The sequence below is a fragment of the Microtus oregoni genome, unplaced genomic scaffold (assembly GCF_018167655.1).
Source record: "Microtus oregoni isolate MIOR12 unplaced genomic scaffold, Mior012 000116F_ref0000321, whole genome shotgun sequence".
In the NCBI taxonomy this organism is placed as follows: Eukaryota; Metazoa; Chordata; class Mammalia; order Rodentia; family Cricetidae; genus Microtus; species Microtus oregoni.
The window spans coordinates 800,053-823,101 of NW_024544745.1; the positions used below are offsets into that span (position 1 = coordinate 800,053).

At 38.4% G+C, this 23,049-nt stretch overlaps 1 protein-coding gene across 2 annotated transcripts in view; it reads left to right on the plus strand.

Annotated features, from left to right (window-relative positions):
- The first annotated feature begins 12,695 nt into the window (after positions 1-12,695).
- Positions 12,696-23,049, plus strand: part of LOC121444028 (short transient receptor potential channel 5) — a 300,209-nt gene continuing 289,855 nt past the window's right edge. The window contains exon 1 of one of the 2 annotated variants that reach the window (XM_041645758.1): positions 12,696-13,480. The gene's annotated coding sequence lies outside the window, so the exon portion shown is untranslated. The remainder of the gene's footprint in view (positions 13,481-23,049) is intronic. The other variant, XM_041645759.1, reaches the window with a different exon arrangement.

Consider the following 23,049-nt stretch of genomic DNA (forward strand, 5'->3'; position numbering starts at 1 on the left):
TTCTTGCTCAACAAAGACTAGCCTCAGAATACATGGTTTTCATACTGGTGACCTGGCTGGCTTTGAGCATGTCAAAACCAATGTCATCATCAGATACTTGATCATAATAGGTTATATTGCATGTGTTAGAACTCAAACTCACTGAACTGACAAATGAGATGTCTATAGTTGGTGGAACCCACTTGAATTTAATCAAAACTGAATTCTCGGATTCCTTTAAGTAAATTACTATATTAAAGTTGATACTGGCATAGCATTTACTGCTGTGGCCTTGTACTATTGTAAATGTCTTCCGCTATTATTTCACTTAATCGTCTTAACAAGATCAAGGTAAATGCAACTTTCACATCCATTTTACAAGTTGAAAAATTAGGCACAGACAGTCATCACTTGTGCTGGAAAGAATATTCAAGCTCAAAAAGTTTAACATCACATCCATATGTCCTCTGACAATTTAAAAGTCATGGCACCCAGATAAATAGTCTTTCTATCCTGTCTGTTGCTCTTATCCTACAATCTCCCAGTGACGTTCTCCACTGTCTCTACCTTCTGTCATTTATTACAAATGTTAATATGTATTCTCCTCTACACACTAAGACCAATATTTTGGTAACTTGTATGGTATATAGATTTGTTTTTCAACCGATGCACTGAGCCTTCAATTATATTTCCAAATAGCTCTTCCTCAATGACTGTACTTCAGCCACTCACTCTCAAAACTAAACTCTTTTTAAATACTTTTTCTTTTTTAAGATTAATATAACTATATCATTTCTCATTCCTGTTCCTCCTTCCAAACACTCCCATGTAACTGCCCTTTTGCCTTCTTCCAAATCATGGCCTCCTTTGTCATTAATTGCTGCTACAAACATATATGCATATACATATATTTCTAAATATATCCTTCTGTTTCTGTAAAGTGTTACTTGCATGTCTGTGTTTTCAGGGCTGAAACTATCAAATGCTATTTTGTGTTAGATAAGCAATTGGTACCCTCTTCCCTGAGGAAGACTATTTCTCCCACTCACAATCACATTCCTGATTTGTATAAACACCAGCTTCTGTTCCTTCTCTCATATGCCTCATTCTAACCCCTGTCTGCTTTTCCTTGGAATGCCTTTTCTAATTCTCAAGATAATGGAGTCTCTCAATCTCAGCTGGACCACTTTTACATTAACTCCTCTATGTTCACTCTCCCCATACTCTCCCCTGCTGTTACTTTTCCCCACGTGGAGCTTTTATTAAACAGTTCACCTCATTCCTAGCTCCCTCTGTGCACTAAACTCCCACCACACTCACCTAGAAAATCTCACAATAAATTAAGTACCTTCCTTTTCCTCATCTGTTCTCAGTAAGTTGACCAATTTTAAAAGAAACACGATCAACATTGTCTGATGATTCCAGTTCCTTACTTGACTAGGTATCTCATTCTCAAGTTTTTCTCCCATTTCTTCAAAATCTCTAAATCTGGGGTATGAACAGATGGCTCGTCAGTTAAAAGCACTTGCTGTTCTTGCAGAGAATCCTGGTTTGTTCCCCAGAATTCACAGGGCAACTCACAACCATCTGTAACTTGTCTTTTTAAGCTTCTTTTGCCCTCTTCTGGCCTCTACAGGCACTGCACACATGCAGTACACATATGTCCATGTAGGCAAAACAGTCTTACAACACAATAAAACATGAATCTTGAGCCACATGCTCAGCTTTTTAAAACAAAAAAAAATCTCTAAATTCTCCCACCCAGAGTTTACCTCCTCAGGAAATAGTAACTAGCCAAAGAAAATAGTAAAATATCTTAAGGATATTACCTCAGCTGCAAACCACAAAACCTGCAACTTTAATTATTTATTAATAATTAATTATTAAGTTAATATTTAATTATTTATTAATAATTGATTATTAAATTAATATTTAATTATTTATTAATACATTTACTCCTTTCATGATGTAACCAAAAAAAGCCATTACTGTGCCCTCCTCTCACATCTAAAGCTAATATTGTCATATCTTTAGGGCATCACTATGCAGTTTATCTCTGCTCTTCTTCTCACTGTCCCTATTGGTCTCAACATAAATAAGCAAAACTCCCATCCCAACAACCCTGACTTCACCTGCCATACCTGCTGGGTTCACCACTTCATTTTTTCTGCACTCTGAATAAGCTATCTGCATGCTTACTACTTCCATCTCCTCGTCTACAATCCACTGCTCAATCCAGGATATTCTCACTAAAATCAAAGAACCAAGGACCATCCATCACACCATTAACACAGAGAGTTACATTTTGTCCTTATTTCACTAGACTTCTTAGCAACATTTTAGCAACTTCTTAGCAAAATATTGCCAATCCTTTCTTCTTAGAGACATTTTTTTTCTCAGCCACCATCCTCAGTTGTCCTCAAAATATCATTCTATTCTCATTGTCCTCACTCCAGTATTCTCTGTTGCCTTTGATGGCCTTTACTTAAGGACTTGATCTTTATAAGCACCAGAGCTTGGCCTTCACAATTTGTCTCTCTTCTCTCTCCTATTTATATTCTCTCCCTAGGTGATATCATTTTAATGCACGGCTTTAAATAACATTTGTATGCTGACAACTTCCAGATCTTGCTACTGACCTTGACCTCACTTTTGTACAGCTTGAGACATATGTCCAACTTTCTTTCTTCTCCCTTTGGATGTCGTAAGCCATCTTTAACTTTCCATCTCCTAGACTGAACTCATGTCCCATCTCTGAAATATGCAGATCCATCAATTTATGTACATAATTGAAACAGTATCATGATTCACCTACTGGTTCAAGCCAGAAAACTTAAAAGTCACCTTTGGCACAACACTCCAGAATTCATCATTAAGTTTGACTAATTTTGTTCCATAACTATTTTTTGACTCAATCATCTTCTTTGTATTTTAGATGTCAGTTGTTGCTTCTTTCCTATATCATTTTAGAGCCACCCTCGTTGGTCTAGTCTTCTGTCACTAGTCTTCTGCCCCTTCAATTCATTCTCCATAACCAGATTCATCTGACATCATTTCATTGTTGTGTACCTCTTCTTCAATAATATCTCATTATTTTTTAGTGTGAAAGTATAAGTTCCTAACATGGCAATAAGTCTTTGCACTCTCTTATATAGTTGCATAATTGCATAATAAACTCCTTGAATCTTCTTGTTTCTGTTCTTTCTTCTTCGAATCTACAAAGCCATTGCCTTTTCTTCAACTTTCTAGAACATACATTACTTAATGAGTAAATGTGCAATATAAGTAATATGTAGATGATAACCAAGTGAAGAAGGGTTGGGACAATATTCCAAACAAAGGTAATAGCATATTGATCTTCAAGAAAAAGCCATTCCACAATCTTTTCTAATTATCCTGGTGTGGAAAATAAAAGCAGTAGTGGAAAGGGAGAGAGAGAATCAATTCTAAGTGATTCAGAATTGACAATGGACTCAAGTGATTTTATGAATACAAAACCTAAGGGATAGGGAAAAGGCCACAATAAACTCAAGTCTAAAGGTCTGGTAGAAGAGAAATCTTAATTATATTAAACTCATTACACCTAAACTAGAGTGTTAGAATATAAAGACATTAAAACCATTGAGTTTTAACGGATGATTTAACATGTAAGAGATCAAATATGAGATGGAATTAAGGATATTTCCTTGTATGTATATAAGAGATAATTAGAAAGTGGTGTTTTCTATTTTGTAATTATATAAATATATGAAAAAGTAACTTTATAGCTTTTCCATATTGATTATAGAATTATATATAGAAGAGTAAAGCAATAACACACAACATCCAAATTGGAGAAGCTAAGGAATAAAAAAAAGATATAGAAATATAATAGCAACCTGGGAGCAACAAACTATTTTATACCACTAATTGACTTGAATGCAAATTGATAATGTTCTGCAATTTAAAAACAGAGATTAACAGAACATATTTTTAAAACATGATTGAAGTGTGTACTATTTAGATCCAAATAGTAGAAAAATATTCCATAGGAATAGTCAATAAAATTTAGTCTTAGTAGTGATAATAACACTAGACAAAATGGACTTCAAGTGATAAAAAATAGTCACAAGACACAAAAGAGAATATTATGTATTTATAAGAGAAACATAAAGAAAGCATAAATGTTATAGACAATGTAGACAAAAACTACAAAACAAGAATCAAATGCTAAATATGTATCTAAATAGTAATAGTTGAAGACTTCAATGTTCTACTTTCAGTATATATAAAATAAGATGAAAAATCAATAGGAAAATAAAAAACTTGAATAAATATTCCAAGTCAAATATGAGAGATGTACAGATAGACCTCAAGGATATTGCAGAGCTGGTTCAGGTTACAGCAGCAAAATAAAACAGTAAAGCGAGTCATGTAAATTGTTTTGTTTTCCACTGCACATAAAAATGATATGTATAGAATACTGTAGTCCAGTAAGTACATGAAGCATTATATCTTTGACAATGTACATATTTCCATTCGTAAATTCTTTATTATGAAAAGTAATAATGATTGCCTAACACTTTAACACACCATGATGTTTTGTTGTTAGTGGAAGACGATGCTTACAGTTTATGGCTGATGAATGACCATGTAGTTGCTGAGGTCATATTTTAACATAAGACAAGAGAGTATGTCTTGTGAATTAGCTATTTCTTTCATGAAGATTTCTCTGCAGCCTATGATCCTATTTGAATTTACTCAAGGGAGCAATTTCAAATGAAGTCACTACTCACAAACCCTGCCACCGCTTTGTCAACTAGGTTCACAAAAGCATCCTGCCTCAGCAGCTTGAGTACTAGAATATAAGCATACATTGCCACATCCAGATCTTTTCATAACTTTTTACAAATCTTTCTCATTAGCTTTAGCACTTGTAGATTTTTTTTTATTTTGAGTGATATGCATGTGATTCTTTTATTTTAACATTTAGAGGCCAGTAATGGGCTTATTAGACTAATTTCAATAATTCTATACCAAGAATAGAAAAGCCCAAAGAAAGAAATGGGAGAATAGCTGGTCAGTATTGTAATCAGAGTACATACAATATGTGTTCACACAATACACTAGTTGATGTGGGCATGGTTTAAGGACTCCAAAAACAACAACTATAGTACCATTAAATATCTTTGATCACAGATCACCATAAAATGTATGGTAACAATGAAAAAGTTGATACACTGCAAGATGCAAAGACCTGAATTGAGCACATGCTTTGGAAAAAGTGGCAATGATGCATTCCCAATGCACATTTGCCACATAATGTAGGTATAATAATGAGTGTTAGATAAAATAGTAAAGTACAGTAAAAATGAAGCTTTTTTCCTTTTCTTTTGGAAATGGAATATATATATATACATATATGTGTGTATATATACATATATATGTGTGTGTATATATATATATATATATATATATGACTCACTATATTGACCAGGATGTCCTTAAAATCTGAAAGATCCACTTGCTTTTATTTCCCAAGTACTAGAATTAAAGACACATGCCACCTACTAAGCCAGCACAAATAACTTTCTTCAGTGCATATGGAACATTTTTTAGTAATATATATGCTAGAAGTCTCAATTAAATTAAAAAGACAGAAATCATACACAGTATTTTCTCTGACCACAATAAAATGAATTCATGAATAGAAATGAATAATAAGAATGCTACAGGAAATTTTTGAAATATATGGAACATAAACAACAAATAAATAAAAGAACAAATCATACAGGAAAATTTAAAAATGCCTCAAGAGACCAATAAAAAGACAATCAGCTTTAGTTAACTTTAAAAAATATCCTACATAGCAAGCTCTAGGCTAGCCAACCCTACAGAACTATCTCCAAAAAAAAAAAAATAAAATCCAGACCAATAAAATTTAGCTAGATGCACTAAGAGAAAAAAGGAAATATTCAAATAACTAAAATTGGTAAATGAAATAGGGTACATTACTGGCATCCATAAATAAATAAAAATGAATATCAGAATAATAATAATTACAAGCCAGAAATTAGGTAATGTATGTTGAATAGAAAAACTTCTAGAAACTTGCAAACTGTCAAAAATGAAGAAATAGAAATTCTAAACAAATCTGTCACAAACAATAAACGTAATCAAAATTTTTTACCCACTAAAGCATCCTGTTGTGATTTGAATAAGAATGCACCCATAGGCTCAAATATTTGAATACTTGATTATCAGAGTATGGCACTACTTGAGAAAGATTAGGAGGTGTGGTCTTGTTGGAGGAAGTATGTAACTGGGGGTGAGCTTTGCAGTTTCTAAAGCCCACACCAGACCCAGTCCCTCCCTCTCTTCCTGTAAATCAAGATGTAGCTCTCAACTCCTTCTCCAGCACATGTCCTCCTGGGTGCCACTATGCTCCCCACCATGATAATAATGGACTAAACTCCTGAAAGTTTAAGTAGGCCTTAATGAAATGCTTTCTTTTATGAGTTACCTTGATCATGGTGTCTCCAGTGGCTTCACTGTGTTGCAATGGATGTTTAAAGAAAAATTAACACCAACACTTGTTAAACAATAGGACCCTACACAATGGCTCAGTGGGCAAAAGCACCTGCCTCCCAGCTTGCCAGCTTAGATTCAATCCCTGGGTCCAGGTAATAAACAGAAAAAACTTCTTATCTTCTGACTCCCACATGGGTTCTCCTTCCCTTTCTCCCTCCCTTACTCTCTCCCTCCCTCTCTTTCTCCCTCCCTCCTTCCCTTTCTGTCTTGCGCTCACACATACACATAAGTAAATGTAACAAAATTATAAAGGGAAGAAATACTTCCTTACTCAACTAATAAGACCAATCTTAGTCTGATACGAAAGTCAGACCAAGATATCATAAAAACATACAATGATAGCCTTATACCTCTTATAAATATAAATGAAGAAATACTAGTAAGCTAAATCCAACAACATCATAAAGTACTATTATATATTATGACTTAGTGAGCTTTGTCTTTTAAATGTGTATCTGTTTCAATATGAAAAAACAGATCTAATATGGAAATGGTAGAATTATAAAAAATAGTAGGACTGTCAAAATTGATGTTAGAAAGAATTCAACAAAACTAAGCACTATTTCTATGACAGAAACATTCAACAAACTAAGACTAGAAAAGAATTTTTTCAAAGTTCTAGGGAAAACCTGTGATAGCATCAAAGTCAGTAGTGAAACACTGAACGATTTCCCCTAGTATCATGAGCAAACTGAGGTTCCCTATCTTTCTAGTTCTGTGTAATACTATACTAGAAGTTCTAGCCAAAACAATTAGAAGAAAAAGAAAGAAAGAAGTCACATCAAAATTGGGAAATAAAAACTGAAACTTACAGATGGCAAGATCTTATATAGAGAACATCTTTACAAAGTCCACCAAACACATACTAGAGGGAATGGGTAGGTGGGCAAAATAACAGCATGTAAGTTCAAATTTGCAAGCATCAGTTATATCTATACACTAGTAATGAGAAACTTCAAGATAAAATTTAACAATTTAATTTGCCCTACTATCAAAAGAATATAATATTAATAGCAAAAAGAACCAAGAAAGTATATTTACATACTACTAAAAGAAAAGAAACTTTTTTATTGATTTTATTGAGCTATACATTTTTCTCTGCTCCCCTCCCTTCCTCCCCCCCAACCCTCTCCCATGGTCCCCATGCTCCCAATTTACTCAGGAGATCTTATCAAGAAAAAAAACTTTTAAATAGATGCAAAGATACAACATAGACTGAAATAATTCTTAGGATAGAAATAGTTCCCAAAGCTATCTAAGAATATAATTTCATAAATATAAAAAATTTAATGGATTTTTTTAAGAAATAAAAATACTGATCTTCACATTTATATGGAATTGGGAGACACTCAAAGAGATTAAACCAATAAAAAATAAACTAAAATTAGAAAATTCATACTTCCCAATTTCAAAATTTAATGTAAACTTTAGTAATTAAAAGAGTTTGTCACTAGTATAAAGATATGTATCGAGACCAGTAGAATAGAATCAAGGATTCTGAAATAAAGGAACATGTTTATGACCAATTTATTTTTATTTTTAAATGTCTGGATAGGGCAAGCTTTACTCTTTTCCAGAGGGTACAATCAGAAAAGCAAAGAGTTCAATTATTTTTTGGCAAGGTACCAAGTTCATTCAAAGGGGAGAAAGAATAGTTTCTTCAACAACTAAGGGATGACTACATATCTACAAGCAAAAGCATGATGTTGGATCCATATCCCTTACCCTATAGTAGGGGCAGTTAAAGTGAAGACCATACCTGCCAATCCCAAAGCTACTTAGCAAATAGTAACAGAGCAACAAGACCCGAGAGAGTTTGCCTGATCAATAGTTACTGCCACCTAACCACAGGAAAGACCGTTTTCAGCGACTAGTGTTTTGTTAGATTCTGTGACTCTCTAAGTCCACCTTCCAAATTTACTCAGGGCAGTTCCACTTGCATTCTTATTAACGCTGAGCTCAAGGAAGCCCTTAGCTAAACCATTAACTGTGTTTCTATTTACATTTCCTTTGTTAAACATAATGACTATTTTAACTGGAGACCTCATGTCTTGATTACAGGGTTCCTGCTCTGATAGAAGCTTGAATATACCTTTGGAAATAAAATATATTTTCAATTACAGTCATTCATGAACCTAATTCAAGCAAAATTTTCATTAAATAAATAATTAGTCTTGGCAAGAGGATTATGTCTTACGAATGTGCAGTTTAAATGTGGCAGTTGTTGCACGTGTTGGTCTTTACAAGTGACACATGTCTACAGATTTCTATGTTATTGACTAGGAGTTGTCCAAAGCAAGAAATGCAACCCTCACTCACCAAAACCTTATTTTTGTCAAGCAAGAGCTTGCTCAGCTGATTAAAACAGATATTCCATGCTTCCTCCTGCACTTTATTTTGCAGAATTTCTGATCAGAATGCCACAATTCAGTTTAGTGTTGTTTGACTTCCTGGGGCAGACATAGTGCTGGGTGTTAAAACCTACAATCACACCAAGACACTTTTTCGACACTCCACAGTATTTTAAGAACAACCTCTTCTTGCATTCGGCTCCATTTCCTTAGCTTTTGTCATTGTTGAGATTTTTCTCTAACACGCAGATAGTTAGGAGCTGCTTCCTTGAAAATAAGCATCTGCTTTCAAAGTGTTCAACTGACGACATGATACCCTGCACATCTGGATGCGAGGCACATTGTTAAAATATAAGCATGCTATCTGGAGTAGTCAGAAGAAATTTCATGTTGGGTTATGGTAAATAGCAAGACAAAGAGCTATGTCTCTAGGGCAGAATCTGAATGAAAAGTCACTGTTTGGGGACAGATAGCAAAACGATGAGAACTCAAGACTAAATTCAGTCCAAAAACTGGTTCTCTATGAAAATCAGTACCCTCTTCTTTTTCAGGGAAAGGAAAGCTTCATGCTGGAGTTATTCCTTCCAGATCTTTGCTGTAATCAAACACACTAGTGGTAGTGTGTACTTACCAAAAGTTAAGTGATAATGTGGAGGTAGCAATGTTGAAATCAATGAATCCAAGCATTTGTCGAAACTGATTAATTTGTAGACATCTATTTTTTTTCTCACCAGTATTCAATATTATCTAAGACTGTACAACACACAAGGTGGGGGCATGCCATGTGTGTTGAACTGAGATCAATACGTTTTTGAAAGTAGGGCACGACTTTAAAAGAGAATAGTTGTCAACATGGAGGCGATTTGCTGCTAAAGGAACATCTGATCCCATAGAGATGTTTTCTCTATCACGGGGGGGGGGCGGGGGGGGCAGATTCCTATTGTAAGCTAGTACATAATGGCACGGCTAACCATCTCACAATGAACACTACAGCACTACATCGCTACAACATGCAAGCATTGGGATCCAAATGTGAATAGTATCAAAACTAAGAAACTCTATCTAAAGTTGGGAAACCTCACATCAATCTTTTGGGTTCCACATATTAATCTCTTTTTGTCCATCACCCTACACGAAATTTGGATCTACGTATGCCATTTACCACTGTTGCCAAAGCAGTGGGAGGGAACAATTACGTAAATTGTTAAGTCTCTGCTGCAATGTGACAGCCATAACTGTCAAGAAATTTGAATACAACAAGTCATGGAGGCAAACCAGCCTCTAAGTTAGCTAGATGTGGGCTTCAATGAGTCAAATAGTTGCTTTCAGTTTGACTTTGCACCTCTTGTGTAGATATGGCCTTTTGTTGTGAACAGCCCTGTGAGAATTTAACAGACACATGCTCTCAGCCACCAAAGTAGAAAGGTGAAATAATTTTGCTATCTACAGAGACTGAGAGCCAACCAGCCCCAAGGCTGACAAAAATCCCAAACAAAGCTTTGGGCATCTGCTTAAAATAGCTTCTCATACTAAGAGAGCATCCACTACATTTGTTCTGGAATTTGTAGATCCTGGAGCTTTGAACTGTTGTTGGCATATCATTTTGTTCATGTGTTAATCTGAAAGAGTTTAGAGGATGGTATAGAAGCTGAATGAGGCAGACTCAAAAAAGAGAAATTTTGGTCTTAACCACAAACCACGGGGAAATCACCAAAATTTGGAAGCACATGTTATTCCCATATGTTAAAGACAATCACACTGTGTAGAGGACTTTGAAGAACCGATCTCACAAGAACAGGGCTTTCCTTCTGGCTGAGTATGCTGGACTTGGAGAATAAGCCTCAGCTGCAGGGCAGTTTTGCCAAGGAAAGTTGGAACCCCCAAACACTTGTCCATAGCCAGCATATTCTACTTACAATGCAAACCAGAGGAAAGAGTCTCTTAATTACGACATAGATCTGTCTTGCATGGAAAACTGCATGCCAGAGTTTACTGGGTCACAGCAAAACTGCCTAAGAACAAGGCGAAAGGGCAGAAAGTCTCAGAATCAAGCACATCTTAAAAACTATCCCCTAAGTCAGTTTTTAAAAACGTCCTGGAGTGTTTAAACAGTACATTTCTACTCTCCCTCTTGCCAGGCTCCGGACTCTTAAATCCCTCAAAGTAATTAATACCTTTCTTCTTCAATGTCTGCTTTCCACACAAAAGTTTAATACTTCAAAATACTGGACCACCTCCTTGCTAGGAGACCAAAGGACAAGGGGAAAGCGTTTTTCTTAGTGACCCAAGAGGAAAGTTGCTAGTTCTCACACAGAACTTGAGCAATCCCAGTTAAAGAGGAACTGTAATGGAAACCCTCCGCTGTTTAGGCAAGGGAGGCAGCCCTGGCGCGGTCAGAAAGTCTGTCTGCTCAGGCTCACGGTGTGTGTTCCAGGGACTGCGGGAAGTACGGTACCGCTGAGCTTTTTTAAAGCTAGGGTTGTTCTGAGAACGTCGGCAGGGGGAAAACCGCAAAGCCCGAGGTACCAGCTTGGCATCCAGAAAAGCGGCGGGTTGCATGCAGTCCATTTTCCAGACAGAGCTGGCAAAGGAGACAAAGCAGAGAGGTCTGGGCATTCGGGTGGGTAGGGTCTTGAGATGCTGAAGGTTAAGAGATCTAAGTATCTGTAGGGTGAAGTAGAAGTCTCAGGCTTGGGTGGGGGAGCATTCAGCAGATCACAGAAGGGTTTTAAAAGGTTGGCATTTGGAGACTCTCAGAACAGGGTAAGAGGTACAAAGGGGTTGCGAAGTGAACAGAGAGGTGTGTCAAGTGACCTGAAGACGCAAAGATCCAAGAGTCGCCCAAGTGTCCAGTGACACCACCCTTCCCCCAGACACAGAGACTAAAACTAAGCAACTTGGCTACAAATCTTACAACAAGACTATCACCCTCTGCTTCGGTCTAGCCTGGGTCCTGCGCTCCGAGGCTGCCGGCACCAGGTAAAACTGAATTCTGACAGAAACCTAGAAACCGGATCCAGAAGATGCCAGGTCCCTGAGGACACTGAGCCCCCTGTTCCGCTGTCCCACGGGCAACATGCCCTTGCTCCAAACTGATCAACTCCTCTTTCTCCAGGATGACTCGCACAGTTCAGGCGCTACTAACACAGAGCCCTAGTTGAGATGGACGGGTAGGGGTCACTGCCCAAAACAGGAGACACTTGGGGAAAGAGGTAAAAAGGAGATTCTGTAAACCAGGCGCCAGAGGCGCTCCTGTACCCGCTCCCCTCACCCGCGCTCAGCCTCCCCTAGCCCCTCGGGTCTCTGCCACCACCCAGGGGAGGGGGAGTCTTGGGGAAACCAAACGAACGAAACAGAAAATTCCGTACCGAGGGGGGAGAGATGAGACGGTGGGACGGGGCAGCGGGGGCTGACTTGGGGCTGCGGCTGCGGCTTGCGGCTTCTTTCCACCCCTGGCCACCGAGCTACAGAGCAGGGAGGAGCGGCTGCCCCGTCCTCCTGCTTGCCCTCCCCCCTGCCCGCCTTCCCCGCCCCGCCCGCCTCGGCTGAGAGGCGACGGCCAGCTAGGCTTTGGCCAGGGGCTTGGGGAGGTGAGAGGTGCTTTCACCAACCACTGCTCCTCTCTCTTCCCGCCCCCCCCCCCGCACCTCCCTCCCTCCCTCTCTCTCTCTCTCTCTCTCTCTCTCTCTCTCTCTCTCTCTCTCTCTCACACACACACACACACACACACACAATCAACCGCGACGGGTTCTCCACAGCTCTCAGCCAACCCCAAAAGAGAGAGGGAGACGAGCAGCAGATAAGAACCTGGAGCAGATAGAAGGGAAAAGAAGAGCTCAGGGTTGGACATTTTGGGATCTAGGGGTGGGGAGGAGAAAGGGAGCGCACCTCCTTGATTTTCCCCTCCCCACCCCTCTTTGCTTTTCTCTCCCCTTGGCTGGTATAGGATTTTCCTGAAGCAGCAGCAGTAGGGGACAGAAACCTTTAGTCTAGAAAAGAGGGTTGGAGAGGTGGCTGGAGCTCCTATCAGCTACCTAGCCTGAGGGTGCGTGCCTGTAAGAGTGTGAATGTGGTTTCTTTCCACGCTCACCCCTCCACACACACTTCTCTTCCTACCGGGGTATCAGTTAGCCTCAATTTCCCGGTGTTGGCTTCTCCACTTGCTCTTATTGTTTGTGGCTTGCCGCGTGAAGCGGGTGCGTGTGTCTGAAGGGACTCAGGTTGGGAGAAAGAGCTGAAAGAGGACAAGCGAGAGCAGAGCAGGAGCACCACTGGAGCGAAGAGTTTCGGGCACTGGTGAAGGCGAAAGGTGAGGAGATCTGGTCAGAGGGAAGTTTGGCAGTAACTGAAGAGCAAAGGGGGAAGCCCAGGTAGGAGTCAGTCCTTGGGTCCCTCTCGGCACCCTGATTCCTCTGCCTGTGCTCAACCATCCACCCACACGGCAGCCTCCAGACCCGGGACTGTCCCAGGCGGCTGCCTTTTGCGCGCCGCGGAAGAGGAGTCCAGGAAGGCTGTCGCACCACGCGCCCTGGTGCACGAACTCCAGACAAGGCAAATCTGAAGAAAGCTCTTAGCCTGGGGTAAGTTGGAAAGCGGCACGGGTGCTGTCCTATTTGTTGCTGTGGAGCAGCAGGGAAATGAGGCTTGAATGAAGGTGCTGAGCTACTGTGGGCTGGAAAGATGCTGGCTGGCTAGCTGACTGTGGGCTGGGATGGTGGGATGCAAATGGGGACCAGCAACAGATTGTTTTGGGACACCTGGGACAGTCGTGAAATGGAGGAGGCAGCCTTAGAGGTTTAGGACTGTTGGCACCTACCAAAAGCATCGTTTTTATTAGCAATGTTCTCCTGAATCAGAGCCTAGATAGTGAGTTATTGTGATTTCCTGAGGTAGATATTATGCTCCCACCCCACCCCACCCCGGACAGCCTGCTCCCAGACCCCTTTAAAATGGTCCCAGGATGAGTGTAAGAATAAAGATACTCGATCTTCAAGGACAGCTTCCAACAAGAGAACCAAGAAGCTGATCCATGATGGCTCAGGGACCAGAGCTTCCTTTTACCTTGCTGGTTTTGTAACCTCCAATCTTAAGAGCTGGCCAGTTCAGTTTACCTGGATTCTTTTAAGGGACCCAGAATTCAAAATGGGGGTACTAGTCAGATCTCTGCTCTAAAGGGTACACATTCCTGCACCATATGCCGCGACTGGAACACTCACAATCATGTTCCATATACTCAGGTTCTGAGCTCAATTCACAGATCCTGGCCTTTCTGCTGCATCTGTGAGAAAGCCTGGGAGGAGGTCCTTTTCCCTATTGCCGAGGTGGGATGTTTGGCCCACAGCCACGCACCTGGTGATAGCCAAGTGTTTAGCAATACTATCACTCCCTTATGAAAAGCCTGGAGCCGGGAAACTGGCTTGGAACACAGAATCCCTGAACTTTACCCGAGTTTATTGTATGAGTAGGAAAGGCAAAGACTAATCAATCATGTTCTACTTAGAGATGGCGTGTGTTTTCCCTGGCTTCGAATGAGTAACAATTACTATACTCATATGGTACCCAGTTGTCTATTGCCATATAGCTCTCTTTGTGGTATTTAGCTGGAGTGACGTGTTGATATGTCAGTATTCCCAATTGCCTATTTTTTTATTTCTTGGATTTAGGGGTATTCTATAGATGATCTGTATCGTTTCTTTTTTCCCATCAAGTCTTAAAAGCTGAGATTTAAATGGTACCTTTCACTAATCTTGAAAATCTACTAAATTAAAAGGCATGATAGTACATTCACATAGTGCCAAGTTAGTTTTAAAGCAAATGTTTAGCCTGAGAAAAGGGGAACAATAAAAGTCTGTAAGGTTGAACAAAGAACAGAATAGCACTTGAAGCCTGTGTTTTAGTTCCAGAGTGTTGCTGTTTTCATAAACTGTGTATCTATATTCATAAACTATATGTGTGGGGGTCTATATCTGTATATAGATAGACGGATTTGGTTCTTTTGTGTGGGTATATATAGTTTTTCAAGGACTCCAAACAACGACATACAGTCTGGGACCTGCTTCTGTAGAAGGGAGGGTGCTGAAAGTGTGTTTTCAAAAGCATCCATGCTCTTTAATTGAACTTTCTATTTATTAGATGCTACTGAAATATAATTAATTGCCTCCTTTCAACTCGGCAAACAAGGGAAACAGATTCTGCATTAAGTGAAACTGTTTATGTTGCGTCAGACAATTTGCTCTAACGCGTATTGCCGAGAGACACAGAATGAGGCTTATTCAGGTACAACCTGAAAAGGTGCCCATGCTGTTATTTTGCCCCTTTCTGATATAAATCTCTTCTTGTATAGGGTAAAATAGCAAGGACAAGAATACAGATGGGTAGAAAAGAACCAACAGCTTCACGATTAGGGAAGAACTCAAAGTATCAACAGGGATGAAGCATAAGGTGTTGAGTATTTGCTCTGTTCTTAGCTAGGTGAATATCCAGCTGCTGAAATGGTCCTGACCTGGGATTACTCAAGAGACAGGGAGATAGTCAGCTGCAAGGAGTCAGAAGCACTGTAGACCCAGTTCCCTTGATACAGATTCACCAGGCTTTAGCATAAGCTTCAAGAGCAGATAAGGATCAGATGATATCAGCCAGCCTTTCCAGATAGAATATTTGTAATTCTGATTCTGTTCATTCTAGAACTAACAACTAAAACAAGAGTGGCACACAGAATCACAGGAGGCAGGGCCAGAAAATCAGAGATTCGGAATGGGGAAAAGAAGGGAACAGGAGGGCTAAAGGCGTTTGGAAACACATGGAAAGAAAAGCATCCAGGTGTTTGCTTTGGCTTGAAACAAAATTAGTTCAGAAAATCACCTCAGATGTGAAATACTGTAAAACTGCCTGCAATTCGACTTGTAAACACTGAGTAAACAGTAACAAAATTCCTTAGAAGCAGGGAATTGGGGACCTTGGAGAACATTTGCAGCTTTGTCATTTCCTTTCACTCCTTAGCATACTAAACTCCAATCTACTAGCCACTGGGGTGTTTAATTATCAAATGAATGTTTCACACGTGTCGCGCTACTTCCAGTCTGCCTGGCTCCGAATCTTCTAATATGCCTTTCGCCTGGCTCCGTTGCTGAAGAAAAGGAAACAAACCATTTCTGACTGATTTCCTTCTGCAGAGACTTGTGCTTGCAGCTGAAAACACAAAGCTGTTCTGATGCCTCCTTCTAGCTGGTGGGAAATGGGGGCCCTCATCATACTTCAAGAAGTGTCCTGTGCCCCACGATGCCACCAACTTAATCCTGTCCAGTCATTTTCCATGGTTTTTGGAACAGGTATGACACATTTTGCAGCCTAGATTCCGAAACGATGCCTGTCAAGGCAGAAGCAGAAGCTAGTCAACCCCGGAAGAGGACTACAGCGAAGTTAGCCCTTATTTCTAGGGACTAGGAGCTACTGATTCTTCATGCTGTCTTCTCTCTAAAACTCGCTACACTTTCCTCTGTTGATGGGCCCCTAACGCCCCTTGTCCAACGAGACTAGCAGACCCATCCTGCCAGCAAGGAATGGTTCCTGGATGACTCAGCTATGGTCTCATAAACAAACATGCATTTTGAATCATCTTCATCTAAGTAAGAGCAGATTGTTTAAAGGATAAAAGCTGGTGGGGCTAAGAACAACTACAGTTCACCGGGTCAAGGGAATTTTAGCTGTGCCCCGGGTTTGGTTCGCCTTTACAGTTGTCCTTTGGATTCCGACAACCAGTGAAATTACCCCCAGCCATTTTCCTTAGCAAAAACGAAATTAAAATGATGCTGAGAGAGTGACAGGTGTAATAGCCTCATTTTTCTCATAGAGAAATCGGTACTTAGAATTTAGAGATAGCTTGTTTAGGTAACAAAATAGCTAGCGACCAAGCCAAAACAAGAACTCAGGACTATCTTCTCATACTGAATAACTTTTATAAAGTTCCCCGGAGATCCTTCCAGGAAATTGACTGGATTCTAAAACCGAATTTATGATCATTATATTCTACTTTCTTCCCATATTTATTGTTATATGTTTTTTATTATATAATGTATAGTTTGTTTGGTTTGAGACAAAGTCTCATGGTGTAGCCTAGTGTGACCTTGAGCTCTCAACCCTCCTTCCTCAAACTCATTAGTACAGGAATCCAAGGCACCCTTTCTGTAACAGACACTATTGTTGCTTTACCTCAGCAACTTATCTTCTCACTTATCCCCTTTCTTCTGACTACACAAAGGGCTGTTAAGATGATTCAGCTGCTCTTTAACTGTACTTTAGCTGTGCTTGTCAACAAGCCTGAAGATTCAAGTTCAATTCCAGGGACACACGCGGTAGTAAGAACTGCCTCCCGAAGTTCTCTTTTGACCTTTACACACATACAGTAGTGTATGCACCTCCCAATACACAATATATGTAAATCTAAGTCAAACACACACACACACACACACACACACACACACACAGAGAGAGAGAGAGAGAGAGAGAGAGAGAGAGAGAGAGAGAGAGAGAGAGAGAAAGAGAGAGTTCTCTTGCTACCTAAGAAAATATGGCAAATACCCACAACTATTATTCAGAAGGAAATCAAGGCTGACATAGTATTAATAGGTTTGTAGCCAAATAATCTTCAAAATGAGAGAATTACAACTCTTCATCAGATAAGTGGAAGATGATTTGTGTAAAATAAATGATGTAGGTAAAGTAAAATTAATTACAGTTTTTAATCTGAACCAATGACCTTGTAAAACACTCCCAATGGGGCAAACATATCATGTTTAAATCTCCATGTAGGCTTCAATGACGATTTCTTCAAAGAGCAGACATTTGACATAAGATAAAAATTACATTGATTTGTCAAAATATTTTACAAAAGTAAGCTCAACAGCAATAAATACCTACATGGTACTTAGTTATTTACCATTTTCCATGCAGTATCTCATTTAAACTTTCTCAAGAATATGAAATAACTACATCTTCATTCATATTTTATAGATGAATCAGTAGCTAAAGCTCAAAGGAATGATGTAATATTCCATTTTATATCCGTTTAATAACTTAAATGTTTAATATACCTGTCACTGTTTTATAGATTAATAATAGTGACTCCCACTTCATCCCTGCCCATTAGCAAATAATACTTTCTTGCTTATTTTGCTCACCTGTAAAATATGATTGGTATAATAATTGTAAGCTTCAATAAATTCACTATGCATTTGAATCTGTAAATACTTAGTTGGCATATGTAATCTGGATAGCCTAATTATAAAGACACAGAGGCAGACCACAATCTCTGAGTGCCAGTTTTTTGATGTGTAAGATACCCAACTGCTGTTTGGAACTCAGGTTGCCCAACATGCTTTGACTTTTCAAGTAGATCAGATTCGTATGGCATTAGTCATCTTAGACCATATGAATAGCTAATTTCTAAGATTTCCATGGCCACAATAATAAACAATACACATTTTATCAATTGTTGAACATTTTTGTATTAGCTTTCTATTTCTGCTATGAAAATTTAGCATACACATATTAATCTAGTACTCATTATTAACTTAAAATAGATCAGATTTAGATTTTTATTGTTGTATCATTTTATAAATCAGTATATTCAATATCTGCTAGGAAATTCACTGAACTACAATCAAGGAGTCAAGAGAATGGTATTTTCTTCTGGAAGTTTGAGGGGAAAATCAGTTCCCTTTTTTTATCCAGGTTTTCTTGGCACAGTTCACTTCCTTGGGCATAGGACTAAGACCCAGAGTGCTTTGAAGGCATTCAGGAAAGTCCTTTGTAGCTACTAGATGCATTCACATTCCTCAGTATCCTTCTTTAAAGCCAATTCCAGCAAATTGAATCACTTTTATAATCTCTCACTTTTCTTTATCTCTCCTCCTCCTCCTCCTCCTCCTCCTCCTCCTCCTCCTCTTCCTTCTTCTTCTGCTTCTCTTTCCTCTCCTGTTGTATTTTAAAGTTGATTTACAAATAATGTTTATATAAAGGTAGAAGGGTTTTATTTTTGCATACATTGGAAATCTATCAACTGAAGGTAATTACTATATCACCTCAAACTCTATCACATTTGTATGGTGAGAACATTCAAGTTCATCTTTTCTAATTATTTTAACATGTATAATGCATTTGTGGTGAGTACATTTAAGTTCATCGTTTCTAACTATTTTAATATGTATAATGCATTACAGTTTCTCCAATCTAACTTGAATTGACTAACTTGAGTTGAGGTGGGAGTGTTACATTGATTCTCTGCAGAAAATCAAGGATAACCTGCATATTTAACTACTTAATATTTTAATACTGCCTGACACCCCCTTGCCATGTAACATAATACATACAGGTTCTGAGGGTAAAGGTTGGTGAATTGGGAGATCACATCCTCTCTAGCACAATCTTCTAGGCACTGAGTAGTATAATACATGATATCAAATGATTGTAAACATAATTTATTTGGTAAGCATTATTCCCATTTAACAGATGAAAGAAGAGGAGTCAGAAGATACATAGTACTATATTACATGGTTATTAAATTATGCAGCTATAATTATAAATACAAACCTTTCTTCCATTAAATACTGCATTTTCCCCTTTGGTCTACATTATACTGCCTCTTTTTATCAGAAAGTTCTTTGATTGTTATGATTGTTTGCTCTGTTGTTATTTAGGGCTTTTACTTTCTTAGTTATCAATGACCAACTTCAGTCTGAAAATATTAACTGGGAAATTTCAAAAGTAAATAATTCATAAATTCTCAATTGTGAATTGTGTAATGAAATTTTATGCTGTCCTGTTTCATTCTGACCCAGACCTAAATCATCTTTCTGTCTAATATATAACACTACATACACTATGTATTCATTAGTCACTTGGTGTCCATCACATTACCAGATTTATCACAGTGTTTGTGTATAAATAATTACATCAGCATATTAGCCCAACAGCACCTCACAATCCCTTTGACAGTCACCACATTTTCTACCATCACATAGAAATTTTATCATCTCACAACATCACAGGAAGAAAGATGAATACACTACAACAAAATATTTTGAGAAAGAGAGAAACAATATACACATAATTTCCATTGTAGGACATTATAGAATATTATAGACATTATAGTTATTCTGTTTTATTATTGATTGTTGATATCAGCCCCTCAATGTGCCTAAATTATATTTTTAAGAAGACAGAAAGTAGAAATTTACTCCTTTGAAATTGTTAAAGATTCCTTTATTTTTATGTGCATGAATGTTATATATATACATATATATATATATATGTATATATATATATATATATATATATATATATATATATATATATGCACCACAGGTGTTTCTGGTGCCAGAATAGTCAAAAGAGAAAACATCAAATTATCTGATTCTCTGGTACTAGAATTGCAGATGGTTGTGAGCCACCATATGGGTTCTGGAAAGGGAACTGAACCTGGGTCATTTCTGTAAGAGCAACAAGTGCTCTTATCAACTCTCCAACAACCTCTAAATCATAAGTTCAACTATATCATAAGAGTGTATGTATAAGAAAAGAGCATAGTACGAATATAGTTTAGTTCTGTCTACAGTTTCAGGTACTAAAGGTCTTAGAATATATCGCTCCGTGGATGGAAGGGGTGGAGGATAATTAGTTTTTGTATTACTGTGATTAGCTACCTAACAGGAAGCAGCTTAAGGAAAAAGAGGCTTATTCGGGCTCATGATTTGAGATGATTTATGGTGATGAAGGCACTGTGATCATACAGAAACTGGAGCATGTGGCAGCTGTTGTTGGAAAGAGAAAGACATGGATGTTACAAGACATCAGGCTTTTTTCTCTTCTTACTCAGCCTGGGCCCCTAACACTTGGAACACTGCACCTGTCTTAGGGTAGCTTTTCCCTCCACAGTTAAATCTCTGGAAGTACCTGCCAAGCCATGCCTAGAAGTGTGAAATTCTAAACACAGTCAAGTTGACACCGAACAGTGACCATCACGGGGGGGGGGGGGGGGGGGGCAGGGAGGCTGGGCACTACTTTATTTTCTTTCCTGTTTTCTCTTCTTTATGTTCCACTGTGCAGAGATGAACCCTGGGGCTTTGTGTATGTTATGCAAAGGCTCTGCATGGATCCACATCTCCAGCCTTTTATCATCCTTACTAAAATTTTGAATAGGTAATTTATGCCTGTGGTTCAAAAATCGTAATATATAAAAGAGCATTCAAAGCAAACTTCATTCCCACTCTATTTCCCATCTGTGCAGCTGCCATCACCCCTAATGTTTTTGTTTGTTTTCATTCAAAACTTCTGAATGAAAATATAGGCAACTGTGAATACAAAGGTTTTATGCTATGACAAACTGAAACTCCAGTCCATTTTATTCTTCTGTTATAGCACCATAAGGCAAATTTAGGAAGACTATTATCAATGTTAAGTGACAAAGAATTAGGTCAATCAGTTATCCCACCAATTGGTAGTTTCCACTGAGTTTCTAAGATGCGTTATATCCCCCTTTAGATCCATGATGATCACCTGGATAGCTTGAATATTGTATAATCCTAATGTCTCAATTTTGTTGTTTTCTTTCCATTTTATGTAGGTCATTTCAGAGTCCCATAGTTTCAGAAATTAAAAGTTGGGGTAAGAGAAGAAAAATAGGAGAAGAAGGAAGAAGAGAAGAAAGATAAAGATGAGGATGAGGACAAGGTGAGGAAGGGAAACAGGAAAAAAGGATGATGAGTAAGGGGTCCACAATACACAGAAGAGGGAGAACTCTGAAAAATTCACTACATATAGTTTTGTTACTATATAAAGTAATGAGGTGGTCATGATGCAACAAAGTCCAATACTTTATTTGTAAGATGTCTTTGAAAACCTTACACTGCTCGCTCTTATCTTGTAGGAGAACATACAACTCTTACATAATTATCTTCATTGAAACAGCCTGCACATAGCTAGGTAGCCCCTTATATGTAAATAGGTACCAAGAGCAAAGCCAACATAGTTGAATAAATCTAATAACAAAATCAGTGTACCAGAGATAATTCCATTTTCAGGCTTGCTGTGAATATTTATTTGTCTTTACCTTCAACTTCGGAATCTCTTCCTCCCAATGTTAGTAGAAGAAAATGTACATGTATCTTCTAACAAAAAAAGAAGCATTTGATTGCTTTTTTCTGTTTGCTTCTATCCTTCAAAGCAGTGTTTTTTAAGCTTTTGAAAATTATTGGTTAATGTTCTGCTTAGTAGTCAATACAAGTATTGACTCGTATTGGCGCACACCTTTAATCCCAGCACTCGGGAGGCAGAGGCAGGCCAATCTCTGTGAGTTCAAGGCCAGCCTGGTCTACAATGGCTAGTTCCAGGACAGGCTCCAAAGCTACAGAGAAGCCCTGTCTAAAAAAATCTAATAATAATAATCATAGTCATAATAATAATAATGTGAACACCAAATAGTAAGAGTAAATATTACCATGTGAAAACTTTTCTCTTTCAGTAACATACATGTATGAATAAAATGTGTGTGTGCATGTATTATATTTATACATGCATGCCCATGTTTGTGGATGTAGTGGGTCCAATATAAAACTTTTTCTTACTATTGGTTACTGGCAAAAAACTTGATCAACATTGAGTCAGGGAGGGGAGCAGAGAAAAATGTAGAGCTCAATAAAAATCAATAAAAAATGTAAATACTTTCAAATTAACTAATAAATACATATTAACTGCCTCAAAAAAATCAACATTGTTTTAAATGCTTGAAACCATTGAAAACATGGCAGATGTTATAAATATTCTAAATCCTCATAAATAAATGAATTCCCTTCCATCATCTTGAAAGCTTGACCTTTCTGAGCATACTCATCTAAGTAGAAGGGGATTCCATACTGTCCCTTGATATCGTAGCTCCTATTCTTGCTGTTGGGGAAATGCTCAGAAAGCAGCAAATATCCAAAGAAACACTAAGAAGCCTTATTTATTTCTGTGATGCACGAACATCTTGAGATTTATTACACATCAGAATTGGGACGTGTACTTTCTAGTTGTCACTTTCATTGGCATCTCATGGATATAGTGCTCAGGGGACCCTGGCTGGTACTGAATGTGGGCTGAAAGTCTGAAACTTGCA